The 21640-nt window shown below is 36.2% G+C and overlaps 1 non-coding gene across 1 annotated transcript; it reads left to right on the top strand.

The window, feature by feature from the left end:
- Positions 1-20533: 20533 nt before the first annotated feature.
- On the top strand, positions 20534-20639 carry LOC119530689. Its single transcript, XR_005216084.1, has one exon. It is a non-coding gene; the product is annotated as a U6 spliceosomal RNA (small nuclear RNA).
- The last annotated feature ends 1001 nt before the right edge of the window (positions 20640-21640 follow it).

The raw sequence follows: 21640 nt of genomic DNA, 5'->3' as shown, positions 1-21640 counted from the left end.
CAACTTTCCTTCTGGTGACATGCGTGACTCTGAGTTTACCCTTTCCACCACCTTCACACACCTTTCAGCACTGTTAGTTATTCTCATTACATGCTACCATCACCCCCGTCCATTTCCAAATGTTTAAGTTCACCCTAGTTGAATATTCTGCTCATAATAAACAACCACTCCCCATTCTTTAGCCTCATTCTAGATCCTAGTAACTTATATTTCATGTCTATGACTTTACCTATTATAATTAGTTCATATCAGTGAGACCCTGCAATATTTGCCTTTATGTGTCTATCTTATTTCACTCAATATAGTGCCCTCAAGTTTTCTTCATCAATCCATTTCTTTTAAGATGGTTTTGTTCAAACACTATACATTCCATCCTAAGTAAACAATCATTGGTTCCCCATATAGTCACATATTTATGTATTGAGCACCATCGCCACTCTCTATATAAGGACATCTCTTTCACAAAGACGGAGAAAGAGTCAAAGAAGGCAGAGAGGCAAAAGAAAAAAGCAAGAGAAAGAGAGAAAAACAAACAAACAAACAAAAAGACTTGATAGATAGAAGGTGACAAAAAGAAAGATAGCATTAACCTAAAGTAGAATAAAGAGTCAGACAACTTCATCAATGCCAGGAGTCCCGTACCCTTCCCCTATTCCCCTCCCACCCATATGCATTTAGCTTTGGTATATTGCTTTTGTTACATTAAAGGAAGCATAATACAATGTTTCTGTTAATTCTAGCCTCTAGTTTGCATTGATTGTATTTTCCCCCCAATCCCACCCTATTTTTAACACCTTGCAATGTTGACATTCATTTGTTCTACCTCATGTAAAAACATATTTGTACCTTTTATTACAATCGTTGAGCACCCTAGGTTTCCCTGAGTTACACAGTCCCAGTCTTTATCGTTTGTCTTTTATTCTGGTGTCCCACATGATCCCAGCCTTCCTCTTTCAACTATATTCACAGTCATCTTTGTTCAGTGTACTTACATTGCTGTGCTACTACCTCCCCAAATTGTTTTCCAAACCTCTCACTCCTGTCTTTTCCTTTCTGTTTGCAGTGCTTCCTTTGGTGTTTCCTGTAGAGCAGGTTTCTTATTCACAAACTCGGTCATTGTCTGTTTGTCAGAGAATATTTTAAGCTTTCTCTCATATCTGAAGAATAGTTTTGCCGGATACAGGATTCTTAGTTGGTGGTTTTTCTCTTTCAGTATCTTAAATATATCACCCCACTTCCTTCTTGCCTCCATGGTTTCTATTGAGAAATCCACACATAGTCTTATCAAGCTTCCTTTGCATGTGATAGATCATTTCTCTCTTGCTGCTTTCAGGATTCTCTCTTTATCTTTGATATTTGATAATCTGATTATTAAGTGTCTTGGCATAGGCCTATTCAGATCTATTCTGTTTGGGGTACGCTGTGCTTCTTGGATCCGTAATTTTATGAATTCCATAAGAGATGGGAAATTTTCATTTATTATTTCTTCTATTATTGCTTCTGCCCCCTTTCTCTTCTCTTCTCCTTCTGACACCAATGACACTTAAATTCTTGCTTTTCGTTTTGTCTTTAAGTTCCCGGAGACATTGCTTATATTTTTCCATTCTTTTCTCTATCTGTTCTTTTGTGTGTAGGCTTTCAGGTGTCTTGTTCTCCTGTTCTTGAGTGTTTTCTTCTGCCTCTTGAGGTCTGCTGTTGTATGTTTCCAGTGTGTGTTTCCTCTCCTGTGTTGTGCCTTTCATTTCCATAAATTCCACCAGTTGGTTTTTTGAACTTTCAATTTCTACCTTATGTACATCCTGTGTTTTCATTATACGGTTCAGCTCTTTCACCATATCTTCCCTAAACTTTTTGAATTGACTTATTATTAGTTGTTTCAATCCCTAATCCCTGCATCACAGTTGAAGTGCAAGTTTGTCCCCCTGACTGGGCCATACCTCATTTTATTTAATGTAGGTTGTAGTTTTCTGTTGTCTAGGCATGGTTTCCTTGGTTACCCCAATCAGGCCTCCCAAGACCAGAATGGGCTCAGGTCCCAGAAGGTAGAAATAGTCACTGTCTGGTTTCCCTGAGGGTGTGTCTTAGAAAATTGGTACACCCTCTGATGCCTCTGGTTACTGTGCTTTTCTGCCCAGCAGGTGGCACCTGTTAGTCTATAATTCTTGACTGGTGTAAGGAGGTATGGCTCTTTTTCCCCAAGTTCTGAATGAAAGGCAGGTAGTAGAGCTGGGCCCCACCCCTTTCCTCTTAGAGAAGAAGACGCCTTAGGGGGAGGTCATTAGCATTTCAGTGGTCTCTCTCTGCCTGTGCCACACCCTTGTCTGAGTCACAGAACTGGGAACTGAAAATGGCTGAGGCTTTCTCCACTGAGTCGAAAAAGGAACAGAGCTAGTCCGCGGCGACCCTCTGGCTCTCCAAGGTCAGTCGTCACCCAAAGCCTCTGTCTACTTGTTGGGGATTCATACCTCATAGTGAGTAGTTCACATTCACTAATTGAAACCCCAGTTGGAGCTCAGCTGAGCTATATTCGCTTGCTGGGAGAAAGCTTCTCTCTGGCACCAGGAGGCTTTGTAGCTTGGGCTGTGGGGGAGGGGTCTCCTGATTTGGATCCGCAGTTTTTACTTACAGATTTTATGCTGTGATCTTGGGTATTCCTCCCAATTCAGGTTGGTGTATGATGAGTGGATGGTCACATTTGTCCCCCTGCAGTTATTCCAGATTATTTACTAGTTGTTTCTGTTTTTTTTTAGTTGTTCCAGGGGGACTACTTAGCTTCTACTCCTCTCTATGCTGCCATCTTAGATCGGGGTCTCTACTTAAGTTCTTAGCACAGGTTTCTGAACTATTTAATTCCTAATGTAGCTAGCCAAAAGATGAGATGAGCTACTTGGAGGATGTCAATCTTCTCTGTATTTAACTGAGCAGCTAGTGAAGTATCTTGCAAACAGTAGATCCTTAATAAAAATTGTTAACCAACAAATAAACACTGGTGGCTACTGCCAAATCATCTGCTTCAGCTTAAATAACTGCTAGAGAGTTGGCTTGAGGGTCTTCCTATATTATCCAGAGCCCAGAAAGAGGGAGCCACTAAACCATAACATTGTATCAGCTCAATACAATATGGGATAACATTCAGCCAGCACCATCATATAAATTGCTAAAATATTGAAAATATTTCCATACTAATAGTAAATAGCCATTGTCCTATGCTCTGTGAGAAGCATGAGGCCATTACTCTGCCTCTCCCCCCAAGTTAATGCTTACCCTAGCAGTGTCCCGCCACACATGTTCTCCCAGCCAAACATGCTTGGGCTTAGGAAGAGGAGATGATGGTGGTGCTGACCCCCAAGTGAGCAAACGCCCAATGTCATCTAACCCCTCAAAACCTACCACAAGCTGACACTCCCCTAGAATTACCCTCCCATGACCTCTGAAGGAGCCATGACCCAAAAAAGACTTTGTGTCTGAGGAAAGGGAAGAAACAGTGAGAGCAGGCAATGGGGGCAGCCACAGGCACTACTCTAGATACTGTGAGTGCTGCTACCACATCGGGGGATCTCAAAACAAAGGAGGGCTGCAGGGCAGATGGTGCCTGTGGCAGAGTTGAGGTGGGGAGGTGTCTAGAATGCAGGCCCCCCTTTCCACCATCCTTATTGAGATTCACCTTGAGCAGATGAAATGAGTTTGTTAAAGCTCACCAAATGCCTACCTCTAGTGTGCATAGTAGCTTTGATTTTATTAATAAAAATAGAAGCTATATTTTTAAAGCACTTACTGTGTATCGGGTACCATTCTAAGCATATGTTTATTCATTCAAATATTATTTTTACCATCAATTGCATTTTGCAGGTGAGTAAATAGAGGCAGAGAAAGGTCATGAAAAATCCCAGGCAACCACACTTTTAACCCTACCACACAGTGCTGCCACTTTGCTGATCTGAAAGATTAAGTTTAACACAAGCAAATAGGATCTTCCCATATATAGTTTTTGTTTCTTAGTACATAGGTGTGCTGGTTTGGATGTATTGTGTTCCCCCAAATGACATGTTCTTTGATGCAGTCTTGTGGGGGCAGACTTATTAGTGTTGATTGTGTTGGGAAACATTGATTGAGTGTTTCCATGGAGATGTCACCCACCCAATTGTAGGTGATAACTCTGATTGGATAGTTTCTAGGGAGGTGTGGCCCTGCCCATTCACGGTGGGTCTTGATTGATTTACTGGAGTACTTCAAAAAGAGTAACACAGACCCAGACACTTGCTACAGCCATGAGGGACACTTTGAAGAATGCACAGAGAGCTGAGAGCAACTAAGAGTGACATTTTGGAGGAGCTGCTGATAAGAGAGGACAAAACACCCCAAGAGCAACATTTTGGAGAATGCCATTTTGAAATGTAACCTGGGAGTAAGCAGACGCCAGCCACAAGCCTTCCTTCCTAGCTAACAGAAATTTTCCAGACACTAATGGCCATTTCTTCAGTGAAGGTACCCCCTTACCCTGCACACTTTATGGCCTTAAGACTGTAAATGTGTAACCAAATAAACCCCCTTTCTAAAAGCCAATCCATTTCTGGTGTTTTGCATAACAGCAGCATTAGCAAACCGGAACAGTAAGGGATAATTAATATATAAAAGTCATAAACGGAATTAAAAGAACTAGGAGATAATTTTAATTTAATTGCCATATGTTCAACAGAAGCTAAAGAAAGCTTCAACATCATTAACAATATTGTTGGTGTTAAGACAGATTCTCTATTTTTAGAAAATATAAGTCACCTGAATATCAATTTAATGGCAGAGTTGGAAGCTTTTGATGTGGTTATTCGGAGAAACAATTAATTTGTCCAAGTCTGATTTTCAGGCCACACTCCCAGGAGAGGGACCAGAAGGTTCCTTGGAAACCAATTCAGCCCAGTGCTAAAAGCAGTCACTCAGCAAGGGGTTGCGGATGCTCCTTGGCTATTTGCCCTTGTAGGATGACAGTTTCCTATGACAAATCATGATTCAGACAAGGGCACCATTTAGCTATTGACAGCCACATATAATAAAAAGATTATGCCAACAGTTTCTAAAAACCAGTAAATGATTTGGAACTATTAGAATGATTTAATGATTTGTACTTCAACTTATATCACTGGGTAAGTATTATATTTTAATTTATTTAGAGAAAAGAGTAATGCATTTTAACATTTTGATCTATTCTAATTGTAATCATACTAATTGTTAAATATTTTGAATGACACTCCTAGAGCCAACCATAAAATAAAAGAAACATGAAATAAAATAAAGAGCTCAAAAAGTGACTTTACCTAAATTTTATTTTCAGTTGCCATTTAGGTAACAATGATAGTCCACAATAAAATTAACTAAATAATTGAGGTGTCAGTATACTCCATTTAACCCTTTTCCCCCATGAAAGTTGCCCTTTAGGTTGCAGAGTACAATGAATGATTTTTGAATAGGAAATATGATATCTTATGAAGGCCAATTAGGTAAGTTCTAGAAACCCAAGAAAGATCCGGGTAATATATTCTGTAGCATATTGAAGCCTTGGAAGTCATACAAGCTTATAAATAAATTTATTGCAGTATATAAAAATACTTTCCTGAATTTGAAAATGTATCACATATAAATATTAAGGAAAGAAGATTAACAGTTAAAGTATATGAGGAGGTTAATGAAAAGTTCCTCTTTACACTTCATTTTTCAATCTAAGTATTGGTTTATTTGAATTAATCTCTTTGTTCCATAGTAAATCATTGGGCCTATCAGGAAATGACAGCATATTTCAATTGTATTAATTTGTTTAGATTTCATACAGATTTCATGTCTTAACAGAAACTCATATTTTAAAAGTGTTATTTTTCACAAGAGATATGCAAATAGGATGCAATTTGTGAATTTGCTAATTAATTGTAGGAGACCTTGCTCCATATTTAACCATATGTCACCCATGGCTAGCAATCAAGTTCTGGCAAGTGGCTTCACTAAGACTTGAACCATTGTAATTCATTCCACTTTAAGACTGGTAAATTATTTTCCATGAATCTCTAATGCACCCATGCACGCACACAAACACAGACGTTAAAGTGAGGAAGTCTGTTCTAGTTCCTCTCAGGAAAAGATCCCCTTGGTTTAATGGATGTATTCTGAGATTCGGTGAGTTAAAGACCCTTTCAGCCAGCTGCTGAGTCTTTGGGAAATGGAGGAACTCAAGATAGAAAATTCAAGAGGACAGAGGACTATTAATAAACAATATATTATTTGGTTATTATTTATTTGTAAAACTACTCAAAAACTATTATATTTGTAGATTTATGTTAAAAAGGTGTTTTGTGCATAAAAAGGTGTTTACTATGAAACTTCTTTAGTGACTGACAATCCTAAAGAAGAAATCTTTATAATAAACTATCATAAAATAGCAAACATTTATTAAACATCTAGTGCGTGTTCAGCACTGGGCTATAAGCTTTACTGCATTTCTTCATTTAATCTGCATAATATCTTTTATTTGGTAGATACCATTATGATGCCCATTTACAGATGCTTTAGTCGTGGACTTAACTAGGTTAGGTAAATTGGAATAGCTAATACAGAGCTCACAATTTGTTAAAAGACTGGAGTTTTGAGGTTGAATTGTCTACTGCAATAAAGCTCTCACGGTATACTTCCCAATATTGCATCCAAAAAGAAATTTAAAGTACTTTAAGGTGTAGAAAGAAGTTTTGCAGATTATTTTATTTTATCCTCACAATGACCTCACAGGGAAACTTGCACATTTTTCATTGTATGATGGAGCCCAGACTTACACCCAGGTTTATGGCTGCCTCCATCTTGGCCTAAATTAAAAAAGATAACTTGTCAAATCTAAATACTTTTTCCCTAACCAACTAAAATAACTTATATCTCTAAAAAACAATAGCCATGGAAGGAAAAATGTTACTGAAGTAGCATATAACACAAGTATGGGTATATGTAAAACAGCAAAAATGTATTTTTAATTTTCTAAATTAAATTCTTCTGTCTTTATACTATGTAGCACTGTAGAGGTGAAATCAAGGAAAATATTATTTTTTACTTTCTACCTAAAAAAATCATGACTTCTTTGGTAGTGGTGATCATTTTCAGGATGGAAGATTTTTATACACATGCCAATGATAGAAATTAAAAGTAAGAAGAGTATAGGAGTTTTCCAAGCTTTGCTTTTCACTAGAACTTCAAGCATTCTTGGTAGGTCATTTGTTTACAGATTTTACTTGGCCAATTTTCTACATTTTTTACAAAAAGGAAATGATAGGATTTGGAGACATTGCATTAGCTTAATTCTTGGATCTAACTGGTGAAATCATCTTTTCAAAGCAATTTGGAATGTTTTTTAGAGGATTCTGCACTTCTCTATAGACTGCTCTGTTGAGACCGATGATCATTTAATTAATTAACAGAATCTTAATATATATTCAGTAAGCCAAGGCAACATTTATCTTCTCAGCATTCCTGCTATACTGCCCTTTGAAAACCAAAGAGCTTTTTCTTTCATTTTATCATATATTTAATTGATTTCTCTTCATAGTAAAGTTTCATCAGAATGCATATTTAATTTGCTCGATTATGTGCTTGGCAAAAAAAGGATACAATTGAAACAATTTTATATACTTTAAAATTATTCTTTGCATCCTTACTATGACATATTATCCTTTAATATATATATAATTATTGTGCAAGAATATTTACATAAAACCAGATATGCTATATACATCATGGGAGATTTAGGAAATTTTCAAGCATCATTTTGACTCTATGCAATTTTTGCTTATGCTTTGACTAGAGAAATTAGTCCCCCAGCAGGATATGGCAGCACTGCATTCAAAATGGAAACAAGCAGGGGGTTGTTTGTTTTTTTCACCTCTTTTGATTAAGAAGATCAAATTTCAGTTCTAAAACATCTATATTTATTTTAGAGTACATATATTTCTTAAGAATGCACATATACTTGCAATGATATGCAAATATACCCAGTTGATACTGGTCACCAAGTCTCTTTGATGTGGAAGAATTAGATGCCATGTATCTAAAAAATTATATGAAATTGTTACCTTCAATTCAGAAAACGAAACAACTGACTGACCATGTCTTTGGATTCTCTTCCATTTTGTATTTTCTGTGCCTAGAACACGATTAAAGCACCAAGAGTGTTTAACATCTTTAACCTTTGAGTCCTAAAAACATTCCACACCCTCTCGAACGTCACATGGCACTAAAATAAGGTGGAACACCTTGCATCTAGAGCACATCTGATTTCCAGCCTGCAGGCTCTTACTTTTAAGCTTTAGCAGTCTCAGAAATGCAAAGAAAACAATATAAAAGCACTCATAGATTAACAGACCATTACTAGTCCTCGACACTCCAGCAAATGAAATTCCCTTGATCCCAGACTATAAAAATGCCTTCTGACGGCTCTTGAGCTCCTCTTTGATTCTTGGCCCAAGTCTTAATCTTCTCACAGTGCTGAAGTTCTGCATTTCATTAGGGATATCATCTTAAATTCCCCTGCTTGTTTTAATGGGGTGTCTCTTCTACAGATTCTTCTGCATCTATTTTGAAGGTGAACTAATAAATATCAAAGTATACTTGAAAAACCTGTTGATAAATAGTTTTTTTTTGTTGTTTTTTTTTTTTGTTTTTTTAAGATAAAGCCCAATGGTTAGGAGCCTGAATTTTTCCCATTTCAATCTGATGTAATCACTTCTTCATATTGATCCTTAGGTTAAAAACATACCTATTAGATTTAGGTTCAGATTTTGTTCCATAGCCTTCCATGTGACTCTTACAGTTTTTTCCTCAACCAAATGTATAGAAACTCCAATGGAAGTCAATAGAAATTACAAGAATCTTTTCACTTCACACAGCATAAATAGTATTGTCAAAAGAAATGGGGCCTGTAGTTCCCATATAAAGGCAAAATGTGAAAACCTGAATATCAGTATAAGCTCAATCCTTGGTGCACTATATGTTGTTTATTCTGTATTCATGATGATTTTTGTAATTTTATTCCAAACAATGTATATGAAGAAAACTTTCCTCCAAGTAACCATCTCATCTGCTACCCAGTCCTCAAAAAAGTGGTCTACAGATCATCTGGTTCATTTGTAGTTTTATAAACTCCTAATAGAGCCATTATTTTTCCTTAATTATATGGATAATACATGCTCAATGTAGAAAAATTTTCATACTAAAAAAGGAAGAAAATAAATGTCAACTGAAATTATTCTTCCTCTATTAATCTAATTAATCAAATTATTTAGTCAAAACTGAAATTGTTTGTCATGGCATTAAACACACTGGAAAAATTGAGTAGTCAGCCAAGTTACTTCTTTCAGGAATTCATCAATGGAAAACTACCTGCCTGTGCCATTGGATCAGCTATTTGTCACTAAATAGTCTATCTTAAAAACCAATCTTAATTGTCCTAAAATTACATAAGCATGATTTAAGTTGTTGTGCTAATTAGATAAGAGTGGCTGTTTAACAACAGGCCATGGGTTAATAAATAATAGTTATTTCAATAGAACCATCTGTTATAAATATATAAAGAGATGTAGTCTTATAGACCCCAAAATGGAGTAGATATTAAATACTTAATACTATTAATAAGTCACAAATCCTAGGGGAAAGATTAGGATCATAGCAAGGGGCTAGGAGGACGTTTCTGACTTTTATATTCCAGGAAAAAGGAATTTAAATGTTTCCTACTCAAAATTATTAACCAAATCAGGAGCATTTGCAGTTGGATTAAACACTTTTATAAGGAAGATAGCCTTATTATTAATTACTCTAATTTATTCTAAATTACATAATTTTGGTTTCTGGATTCAATTATTAGCACACTCTCAAGAACCTAAATGTACATTGACTTTTACAAACTTGCCAAATGTTTTCTTTATATGAACATTAAAAGACTATTTTATGGAAGTGAGTTAGTGAGAGGTGAGCATAAAATTGATTCAGATAAGCCCTACGTTTTCATCTTCCAAAAAAGTAGTGCTACATAATAGAAGGCAAGTGGATGGATGGAGTTTGATCGCCAGCTCCAGGAAGTACTGACCTCAAGTAAGTCAGCACCTTAGATTTCTAATCAATTAGAATGAGTATAATAGCCTATTCTGTGAGAATATTGAAATGACTAGTGAGAAGACAACTGGAACATTACAGATTCTCCACAACATTTTTTTTTTATTAAATTCAGTTTTATTGAAATACATTCACACACCATACAATCATCCATGGTATACAATCCACTGTCCACAGTATGATAACATAGTTATGCATTCATCACCACAATCTGTCTCTGAACATTTTCCTTACATCAGAAAGAACCAGAACAAGAATAAAAAATAAAAGTGAAAAAAGAACACCCAAATCATCCCCCCATCCCACCCCATTTGTCCTTTAGTTTTATCCCCATTTTTCTACTCATCCATACACTAGATAAAGGGGGTGTGATCCACAAGGTCTTCACAATCACACTGTCACCCCTTGCAATCTACTTTATTATATAATTGTCTTCAGGAGTCCAGACTGCTGGGTTGGAGTTTGGTAGTTTCAGGTATTTACTTCTAGCTATTCCAATGCATTAAAACCTAAGACGTATTATCTATATAGAGCATAAGAATGTCCACCAGAGCGACCTCTCGACTCCATTTGAAATCTCTCAGCCACTGAAACTATTTCGTCTCATTTTGCATCCCCCTTTTGGTCAAGAAGATACTCTCAGTCCCACGATGCCGGGTCCACATTCATCCCCAGGAGTCATATTCTGCATTGCCAGCGAGAGTTACAACCCTGGGAGTCGGGTCCCACATAGGGGGGAGGGCAGCGAGTTCACCTGTCGAGATGGTTCAGTTAGAGAGAGAGAGGGCCACATCTGAGCAACAAAGAGGTACTCAGGGGGAGACTCTTAGGCACAACTATATGCAAGTTTAGCCTCTCCTTTGCAGTAACGAGCTTCATAAGGGCAAGTCCCATGATCGAGGGCTCAGCACATCAAACCGCCAGTCCCAATGTTTGTGACAACATCAACACCAGTCCAGGTGAGGATGTCCAACACATCTGCACCTTCCCCCAGATCCTCGGCACTGGGGAGGAGGAGGCTGTAAATATATTTTTTATTATCTGCCCAAATTACTCTGGGATGTGTCACTATTTCACTCCAGCCTATACTAACCTATCATATCTCACTTCCTATTCAAAGTTCCATGCAATTGTGGTGTTTGAACAAATCAACTGTAGAGTTGTACCGTTTAGAAAATTTAGATCCTGTACCAAATAGATATCTCTTCCCTTGGTCTCATATGGAAGCTGAAGTTTTAAAACACAATCAGTTTCAACCTTTACCCTTTGGCCTGGCTTGTCCTGGTCTTAACCAGACCTGCTTCATTCATATCACTATTTGAACTCTGGGCTCTTTTTCAGCTTTTTTTTTAACAGTCTCCACAACATTTTGATTTACTTCCATTCCTAGCGAAAATAAGAGCAACAACGCTCTCCCATGCAAAATGAAGATAATCCAACTACTCTCATCACTGAAAATTTTTATTAAACATCTATGTGAGAAATAGAGCTGCACTGCAGGTGAAGTACATTAAAGCAGTATAACCTCTGCCTTGGAAACCTTGTAATCCAAGATAGGCAAGGGAGATGGACTCAAAAGAATGTAAAGAAAAAGCAGATATCCATTCTGCAGGAGTTTTTATACGCTGGCCTTAAATCATGAAAATTTGCCTGGTTGGCTATTGCCCATTTGTATGCTTAACATGTGGCTTACAGAAACATATATAATAAAATACAAAACAATAAAAATAGTTATTTTTGGTCAGGGAGGGGACCTCTACAGCTAGAAAAGACCAAAAGAAATCTTAAGCAAATGAAGGCAGCCCTTAATTTCCTTAAAGTCAGTTACTAAATGTCAGTTGTTAATTTGGCTCTGACTCTCCCCATGGACAACAGGACAAAGCATAGAGGAAACACGTATCACACAGAATTTAAACTATCCTAAGACTAAGACATCCTGATTACATTAGAGAGGCCATGCTTTTCCCCACACAAATATCAGAGAGCTTTGTCCAGGATATTAAAGGATTTAGTGTACAGTATCTACAATAGCAACCCTCAGTAAATAAAATAGAAAGTTTCTCTTAAGAAACCACATTTTTAGATACTGCAATGCAAGCCTAGGGCATATTAACCAAAGTGAAATTTACATTTAATAAAACCCTCTGGAAAGAATGTTACTGCCCAAATCTTAAAATAAAGGAGCCTAAGAGGAACAGTCCTCCTAGTATCATTTTTCTTATTTATAAAATGAGGAAAATGGACTAAGATGATTTTAAAATTTTTGGCTCAACAAAGAGCCTGAAAATAGTCAACCTGGATATTTGGACACTAATATTTCTATCACAGGAAGAATAATAAAAATATCAATATGCTAACTGAGAAAGGGAAACACTTGGAGAACAGGAAAATATTGTATCTTGGGTTGATTGGCATTTCTCTGGATGAAGTAAAAAAAGAAAATGGGCTCAAGTGGCACAAACAGTTCATTCTAGTAAGTATGGTGGTTTTAAAAACTTTTAATTCATCGCCAGCCTTTAAAAATTGGAAGATTTCCAATATTTTCAATCCCAAAAATGTAAATTTAAAGCTTCTCCTGAAAAATCAGAAAAACTGGAATCACTGGACCCATATTCTTAGATGGCAATGAATCAGCTAAAGCTGAATGGCCGATGTGTCCTTTAGTCGGGTCATGTCTCTCTAGTATGACATGGTCCTCATCAATCCCTGCTGCTTCCCTGACAATGAAATTGCCTTTCGTCACTGTGCTTGCGCTATTTTCTTCATGTTATAGATTTAGGAGGAAAAAAAAAAAGCATAGAATGTTTCTTACATCCAAATCTCCTTTTCAAAAGTGAGTAGATGACAGTGATGAAAAGAGCAGTTTATTTCAAGAAAAAAAAACGAGACCTTATTTCTTCATGGAAATAAAGAGGATCTCTACATATTTCAATATGCTCAGTTAAAATGCCCTGGTTGGTACATCCAGTGAACCTTAATATTATTTTTGTAGTACCTGAAGACATTTCTGTTTTATACATGTAATCTTAAATAATAACTTATTTTGATACAGAAAATAATATGTCTTTGGATTCCTGTGTTCCCTTCAAGTACTCTGGAACAACTGAGTAAAGAACAAACAGTAATATTTCCAAAAGAAGTAATGAAGAAAAGTCTAGGAGAGAAAAAGAAATTATCTCAAAAACACAAGATTCAAATAACTTCCAAAACAGTATAAGCACATAAGTTTCTTTAAGGTTTACTTAAGCGTGAAAAACAAATTATAGGGTGTGCTCGTTTGAATGTATTATGTCCCCCAGAGAAAGCCATATTCTTTGATGTAAACTTGTGGGGCAGACATATTAGTGGGGATTAGGATGGAATGTTTGGATTAGGTTGTTTGCATGGAAATGCGCCCCACCCAACTGTAGGTGATAACTCTGATGAGATATTTCCATGGAGGTGTGGCCCCACCCATTCAGGTGGGCCTTGATCAGTGGAGCCATATAAATGAGCTGACAAACAGAAGGAAATCAGTGCAGCTGTGAGTGACATTTTGAAGAGGAGCTACAGCCAAGAGGGACACTTTGAAGAAAGCACAGGAGCTGCAGACGAGAGACAGTTTGAAGTTGGCCTTTGAAAGCAGACTCTTGCTCCAGAGAAGCTGAGAGAGGACAAATATCCCAAGTGCAACTAAGAGTGACATTTTTGAGGAACTGCAGCCTAGAAAGGAACATCCTGGGAGAAAGCCATTTTGAAACCAGAACTTTGGAGCAGACGCCAGCCACGTGTCTTCCCAGCTAACAGAGGTTTTCCAGACACCATTGGCCATCCTCCAGTGAAGGTACCCGATTGCTGATGTGTTACCTTGGACACTTTATGGTCTTAAGATGGTAACTGTGTAACCAAATAAATCCCCTTTTATAAAAGCCAACCCATCTCTGGTGTTTTGCATTCTGGCAGCATTAGCAAATTAGAACACAGGATTTTTTAATGAGATAAAAATATTACAGATTCAAGTGTTGCATTTGTGCTCATAAACACACTCATTAGTCTTAACTGTCTATTTAGCTTTTAGAATAAGTAGAATGAACCAGAGACTTAACAATGTATTATTTTAAGGATATAATTAAATTCACTAATATGAGCTTGAATATGAACTGTAACAAAAACTGAACCTAGCCAAATAGCCATAATGAGCTGTGTCAAGAAAAGAGAATTTTTGAAATCAGAAAGTGGTGCTTAGCAGGTGACTCAGGTTTAGAAGTTAGACCTTGTCTTCTTAATTAAGTAAATGTTTTGGTAATATTTATTTTCATGAATTCGCCTATTATAATAGATGGAGTATATCAACTATATAAAAACAAAAGTGGAAAATTCACCCGGATGTAAAGTAAGCTTCAATTAGAGGAAATACTGTATTTAATTAAAACTAAAAAACACTCTTATTGAGCCCCTATTGTATGAAAGTCAGTATTTATCACTTCGTACTCATTTTTATCTCCTCAGTCTGCCTGTGAATTAGGTTTATTTTTTTCATAATCTTCTGATACACTAATAATGGAAGGATAAAAATACACAGAAGAATAGTAAAAGCAAAATAACCACAAAATGCATAAGAAAGTTCTGCACACGGTAACATCAACACAGACACTAAAAAGGACATCAGTTTCTCATCCAGCCAAGTTCTGACCAAACTTGTACAAATAGTTCTCACCAAAGATGACTCCAGAGCAGTCACTGTGCTCGGTGACAATGGCAGCATTTGAAGCAGGGAGGTCCTGTCTGCCTGCCTTGTTTCTTTCTCCAATATTATCATTGTTCCATGGTAAGATTCAAGACACAATAAAACCTCAAGAAAGGCACTACAATCCTTAATTACCTGCTCTTTTTCCCCTGAAATTTTGGGAAACATTGGTAAATAATTAGAAAAACTCATTCACGTTAGGTGTAATTAAACAAATGCATACAACTTTTATGATATATCCTGGATTCAGTATAAATTCAATGTCAAAATCTGTGAGTCCTGTACATTTAAATCTGTACAGTAGAAGCTGGTCTATAGACTAGGACCAGGATGTGATATTGCCTAGTTTCAGGTGTAAAAGAGGCACTTGTTCAAATCCTGATTTTTCTGCTTGCTTGTTAAATTATTAATGCATTCATCTGTATAAAATGGGAATAACACTAGCAGTTTCCACTCCAGAGGTTTGGTTGTGATACTTGAATGAAATGATCCATGTCAAGTTCATAGGGAGTACTCAATCTAACATCACCAATTCAATTTTCCTATTTTAATTCTTTTGAAGCAAAGTGTGAGATGTGTGTATGTATATCTGTGTTATAAACCTTTTGGTAATAAGGTCAATCACTGCAGATATTGTTAATGAATGTACTTTAATTCTGACACTGTAATTCACAAGGTTTTCTTTTAATGGAGTTTTGTTGTTTTTTGTTTGTTTGTTTTTTCTTCCTTTACTGAGAAGCATGGTAGAAAAAGAAGCTGTTTGAGAATCAGATTGATCTGGTTTGAATTTCAGTTGTCACTAACTGGGTGATCACAAGTTACACTTTCCTAGCCTCAATTTTCTCGTATACTTTGCATAATCCTTGTTATAAGATTAAAGGAGTCACTTGACACAAAGTAGGTCTTAAATAGGCCTTAAATAAATAAACAGTAGTTCTTATCATTGTTATGATAATGCATGTTGTTATTCAATCTTCAGGTGAAAGTTTTTATTAGTACAATCAATATTTAATGTGTATCATGAGGAAGGTTTAACATTTAAAGTAACATATAAAGGATATTTTTAAATGCTTCTTCATCTCACTATCAATTTCTGCAACTTAAAAAATAAATGAATTTAGTTTGACATACAAATGTTTTGTAATTTGCCAAAATATTATTTGTTGAGCCATGTGGCCTCTTCCCTTGCAGGGTAGACAGAAATATTAACTGATCAGAAAAAAGTCATCTGTGATATTAAGCATATTTATGAAAATCAGTGTTGTCACATATTGACACTACAGAGCCCTGGCAACCTTCCTGATTCTTTTCCATTAGATGCAAATGAAAGAATTATCTTTCCATTCAAGTCATGCTCAGACATGAAGGTAATTCAAAGCATAATAGATGTACTTTCCCACCTGAAATGCAGAGTGGAAATAACATATTGGTGTATAACGAATATAAAATCATTATTGTATTATTCCAGCTATTTCAGAAAGAACCAAAAAATCTGCAGTGCACCCTAACAACAATAGATTTTTAAATTGACAGCTGGTTAACATTATCAGCATGAGTCATGAACAGCAGTGGCAGCTGGATTGGAGCCAGAGCGGCCAACAGATACTCAAGATAATTTCTGTGTTTTAAAGGGAGATTTTTTTCAGGGCCTCTGACCTGATGCCATATACATCTTAATTTAAGGTGACAGGTAGTGTTATAAAAAAACAAAGTACAATTGTAGTTTAAACCCAAGGGATCTAAACAAATAGAAGTCAGCTAACCGTGGTCTATCTCCCAACCAAGCAGCCCATCCACCTGGCCCAACAGCTCTTCGCCAAATGCTGGAAATATCCAGTATTCTACTTAGAGCCACTTAATGTTTATTTTTTAATAAGGAATAAACTGTAACTGTTTTATGGCCAAGTTAAAACAAGACTCCTTCCTATAAGCTTGACAGGTAAAGCCACACCAATCTTTTCAGCTTTAAGACCAGTCTAAAAAAAAATTGTTTTATGCCTCTCAGCCTAGACAACAAAGTTATGAGAGGTTTTTTTCCCTTCAGATTTAGTGTAAATGTCCCCACCTGACACAAACAAGAGCCTAGATATCAAACAGAACGGTGAGGCTGACGTTCAGCACCTGCATTCTCAGAACCGCCAACAAAGAAAGACAGAGAGTTCTCCCACATACGCACCTGTTGGATGGCTGGGCGCCTTTAACCTCGACTCCTGATGGTTCCCCGCAAGACCAATGGAAAAGAGTACTCTTCAAAGGATGATGCCAAGAAGAGGCAAACAGAACTGCTCTATATTACAAGGTCTCAATGCCTAATTATGCATTATACCTGGCACCATGCTGAGAAGGAAACTTTGTATTAATAGAAAAAAAAAAGAATTCACAATTGCTCCCAACCAAAATAGAAAACAAAAAGAAAAGCAGCATTCTAAAACCACCAAAAAAGGCTAAATTACTCCGAAAAGTGAGCTAAACTTAACATATTTCATAGCATGTATGGCTGCCAATTTCTTATTTTATTCCTAGAAAATCTACCACATTCAAAAACAGGATCTATTCATTCCTGAAAAATATTTTTGAAAGACAATAGTAAGGTATGCCACAAATATCAGTCTGTAATTCACACAGCTCAAACTTTGGCATATTTAGTCACTTTACTGCTTTATGTATTCATATTATTTAAAACATTACATGCAATTGTTTTAATCCAGTTCTTTTAAACCTTGGCTTGATGAATAGGCAAATCATTAAAGAAATGAACAAATGTATCATCTGTTTGGGAACGTATTTAACCCAACTACTTAGTTTAAAGCAAGAGAAAAACAAAAATTCTATAATAATTGTGTAGCTTAAGGTATCACCATTATAGAAAAACCTGAAGATTTCACTTGCACAGAATATGGTACAGCCACTGTGGAAAGTTTGGCAGTTCCTCAAAGTTAAACATAGAGCTACCATAAGACCAGATTCTGGGTATATATTGTACACCCATGTTTATAGCAGCATTATTCACAGCAGCCAAAAGGTGGAAACATCCCAAGTGTCCATCAGTAGATGAATGGATAAACAAAATGTGGTATATACATACAATGGGATATTATTCAATCATAAAAAAGAATGACGTTCTGATACATGAGACAACATGGATGAACCTTGCAGATATCATGTATGAAATAAGCCAGACAAAAAAGGAAAGATATTGTATAATTCCAATTACATGAAATAGCTAGAATATGCAAATTCATAGAGCCAGAAAGTAGAGTACAGGTTACCAGAGTCGGTAGGTAGGGCTGGAGAGTTCAAGCATAATGGCTACAGGTTCTCCATTTGGGGTGATGGAAAAGTTTCAGTGGTGGTTGGTGGGGATGGTGGCACAACATTGTGAATGTGATTATTGCCACTGAATTGTATGCTTGGGAGTGGCCAAGATGGGAGAACTTAGGTTGTATAGATGTTACCACAATTTAAATAGAGAGAGACTAAAGGGATATTGACAATTAATTGTAATACTTAATCCTGGAAAATCATGTCCAAAAGTACATTATTTGGACAATTGAAAAAATTGGAAAATAGACTGTATGCTTTAAATCAATGTTAAATTTCTTGAACTTGTTAATAGTATTTAATATGGTTACATAAGTGATTATCCTTGTTCTTAGGAAATACACATGAAAGTATTAAATGATAAAAAAGCATGATGTATGCAACCTTCTCTCAAATGTTTAGAAAATGATTAGATAGATCGATGCATAGATAGATACATAGATAGACAGATGGATATGGAAAGGAGGGAAGGAACGGAGGGAGGGAGGGAGAGGAAGGGACGGAGGTAAGGGAAGTAAGTCTGGGTATCTGGGTGGGGCTATAGTTTAGATCTCTATTATTTTTTTAAAATGCAATTTTATTGAGATATAATCACATAACATACAGTCATTCAAAGTGTACTATCTGTTGTTCACTGTACCATCATATAGTTTGCTTTCATTGCCACAATCAAACTTTGAACATTTTCATTACTCAAAGAATAAAATATAAATTAAAATAAAAAAGAACATCCAAAACATCCCATTCCCCCTTCCCCCCATTGCTCATTTACTTTTTTTAAAATATTTTTTAAAGTTTAATTGAGATATATTCATGAGTTCTCTATTATTTTTTATTATTTTTGCCACTTTCCTGTAAGTTTGAAATTATTTCAAAATTAAAAGTTTTTAAAAAATACGTTACCAAACAGTAAGTTGTTTTTTAAGCATCTTCATTTATAAAATAACTATTTTAAATTAACACATATACCTAAATTGGTTTTTACACAAGATTTTTGCAAAGCTTTTATAGTTAATAATTTTAATACAAATAATTTCTTTAGTTAATAATTCTAATAGAAATCATTTCTATTAGCTGCAAAAAAATTTTAGGGATACTGAAGTACACCACCCTCATTTGAAACACTGAAATTTTTTCAAGGCTTGAGGGGGAAAACTCAAAAGTTGTGTGTATTTCAAGTGTTAGATGTGGGCAGGAGTAGAATCCCTCTGGAGTTTCTGGAAGATGAAAGAACAGCTGACTTTCTTTCATGCTCTTTTCTCATCAGAGATAGAACATTTCTAAACAGATTTGTGCAGCTACCACCTAGCCAAGTACTATTATAAGCTCTGGAGTTCCTCCCAAAAGTTGTGAGTGCATAGTTTTTTTATTTAAATAAAATGTTTCAAAGTCATTTGTGTGATATTGCTATTCAAGAGAACAAGACTATATACCAAACTGGAGCAGCATTAGAGAAACCCATATTTCAGTGACCACCTTTCTAACCCATGTTTGAACTTCGGCAGTAATTGAAATTCAAATTGGATTGGCCACCACCTATAAATGAAGCTCAAAAAGTGCTGACAGTGTGAGGATAAGGTTCGAGCAAGCTAATAGGTTTTAGTGTCTGAAACTTTTGATAATCTGGCTTTAAGTGTCATGGGTCTTTCAAGGTGGATTCCATCTGTCCTATAAAGTTATGTATTGAAACATAATGCACCCCTTTGATCTCCTTTGTAAAAACCCTACGAAGTCAACAAAATGCCCCCATTCACTCAACAGCCAGATCCTCAACCTGTTGACATGAAAGATTTTAACACTTGTAAGTGTTAGTAAACAGTAAGTGAGCCATGTGTTGAAAACCTCTCAGTAAAAAGTCTCAGCGATGGGCTGGGATTCCTGTCACAGGTACAGGCTGTCCTACTGACATTTTGTACCAAAATGAAATAAAGGCACACAGCTCAAGCCAGGATTAGGCCTCAAAATGTCCATTTACACAAATTTCCAGATACTCTCTAATAAAGCACTTATGTCAAAAAGCATAATTTATTTGATTCCCCAATCACTTATGTTAGTGGGCAAAAATATTCCTACAACATAGATGCATACTATGGTAAGGAATACAAATAAGATACGTATGCTTACGTACGTATGAATATATGTGTGTGTGTATGTATATATATATAATGCTATGTATTTTTGTGTGTGTGTGTGTGTGTGTGTATATATATATAAAATATACCCAAAGCAGGTGCATAGAGGCAACAGTGTGCAGCGAAAATTACATTGGCTTTTGTGGTCAGAAAGACCCAAGTCCAAATATTGGCTGTTAGTGCCGAGTGGCCTTGAGCATTTTTCTCATCCTTAAAAATGAGTAGCATGCTCACTTTGGCAGCACATATTCTAAAATTGGAACAATACAGAGAATATTAGCATGGCCCTGAACAAGGATGACAAGCAAATTCATGAAGCACTTCATAGTAAAAAAATATATACATATATATATGAGTAGCTACCAGTACTTACTTCATCGACTTTCTGAATTAACTGAGATCAGTTGTATTAAGCACTTGGCAAATAGTAGCGCTCAACAAATACTATTTCTCTTCCTTCCCCATATCAACATCATATCCAGACTTAGGTTCATGTTTTTAACCAGTTTTAGAATGTAATTAGTCTCCTGCATCAGCAATAACATAGTCTTCAAAATCTTGAGTCATTAAACACAGGCTCAGTATGCTCTTTTTGAAAGGCAAGGACATTGTGGTCTGGCTAAAGTCAACAATTCCCTGTTGACTAATCTGCTAACAAGGCAAAATCTCGTCCATCTTTCAACACTCAGGTCAGGTTTCACCTCAGCTGCGAAAACTCCCCCAGTTCTATTGGGCAGCAATAATTCCTTGTTCTCTTCTGTGTTGTCCCAAAATAGTTGGCTCATGCCATTATCAAAGTACTTATTAAATTGCATAATGATTAGTTCTAGTCCTGACTACTTCCTCTTAGAGAAAATGAGTTTCATGAGGTCAGGATCTGTGTCTTGGTCTTCCTGATACTCCCAACATGTAGCACATAGCCTGGCAGCTAGCAAACACTCCACTAAAAGAAGGGAGGGAAAGAGGAAAAGAAACCGAAAATAATGTTTGACTACTTGTCCTGCATTGTAACTTTGATCATGTACTCAGGAATGAGTAACCTTCAAAAATAAATAAAAATGATAGTCATTTACTGAAAGAATAAAATAGTTCTAAGTTATTTCCAATCATGAGAATATGATTCTATATTTCTTCAGCATCTCACTTTTCGGCTGCCTCAAAGATCCCTGCTAGCCAGGGATGTGACAGATGGCTCCGAGACCCACACTGTATTTTTGTGTATGAACCAACAAGTGTTCTACCCAGTGGCATATGTACACATATTAGCAATGCTAGATGCTCCAAGCTTGCAAACAGAGCCCTAACTGAAGAAATGTACATGTCTCATGAATTT

Source organism: Choloepus didactylus, chromosome 3 (assembly GCF_015220235.1).
Source record: "Choloepus didactylus isolate mChoDid1 chromosome 3, mChoDid1.pri, whole genome shotgun sequence".
Taxonomy (NCBI): domain Eukaryota; kingdom Metazoa; phylum Chordata; class Mammalia; order Pilosa; family Megalonychidae; genus Choloepus; species Choloepus didactylus.
Note: the sequence above shows the minus strand (reverse complement) of the source record. Positions and strands in the feature narration are given on the sequence as shown.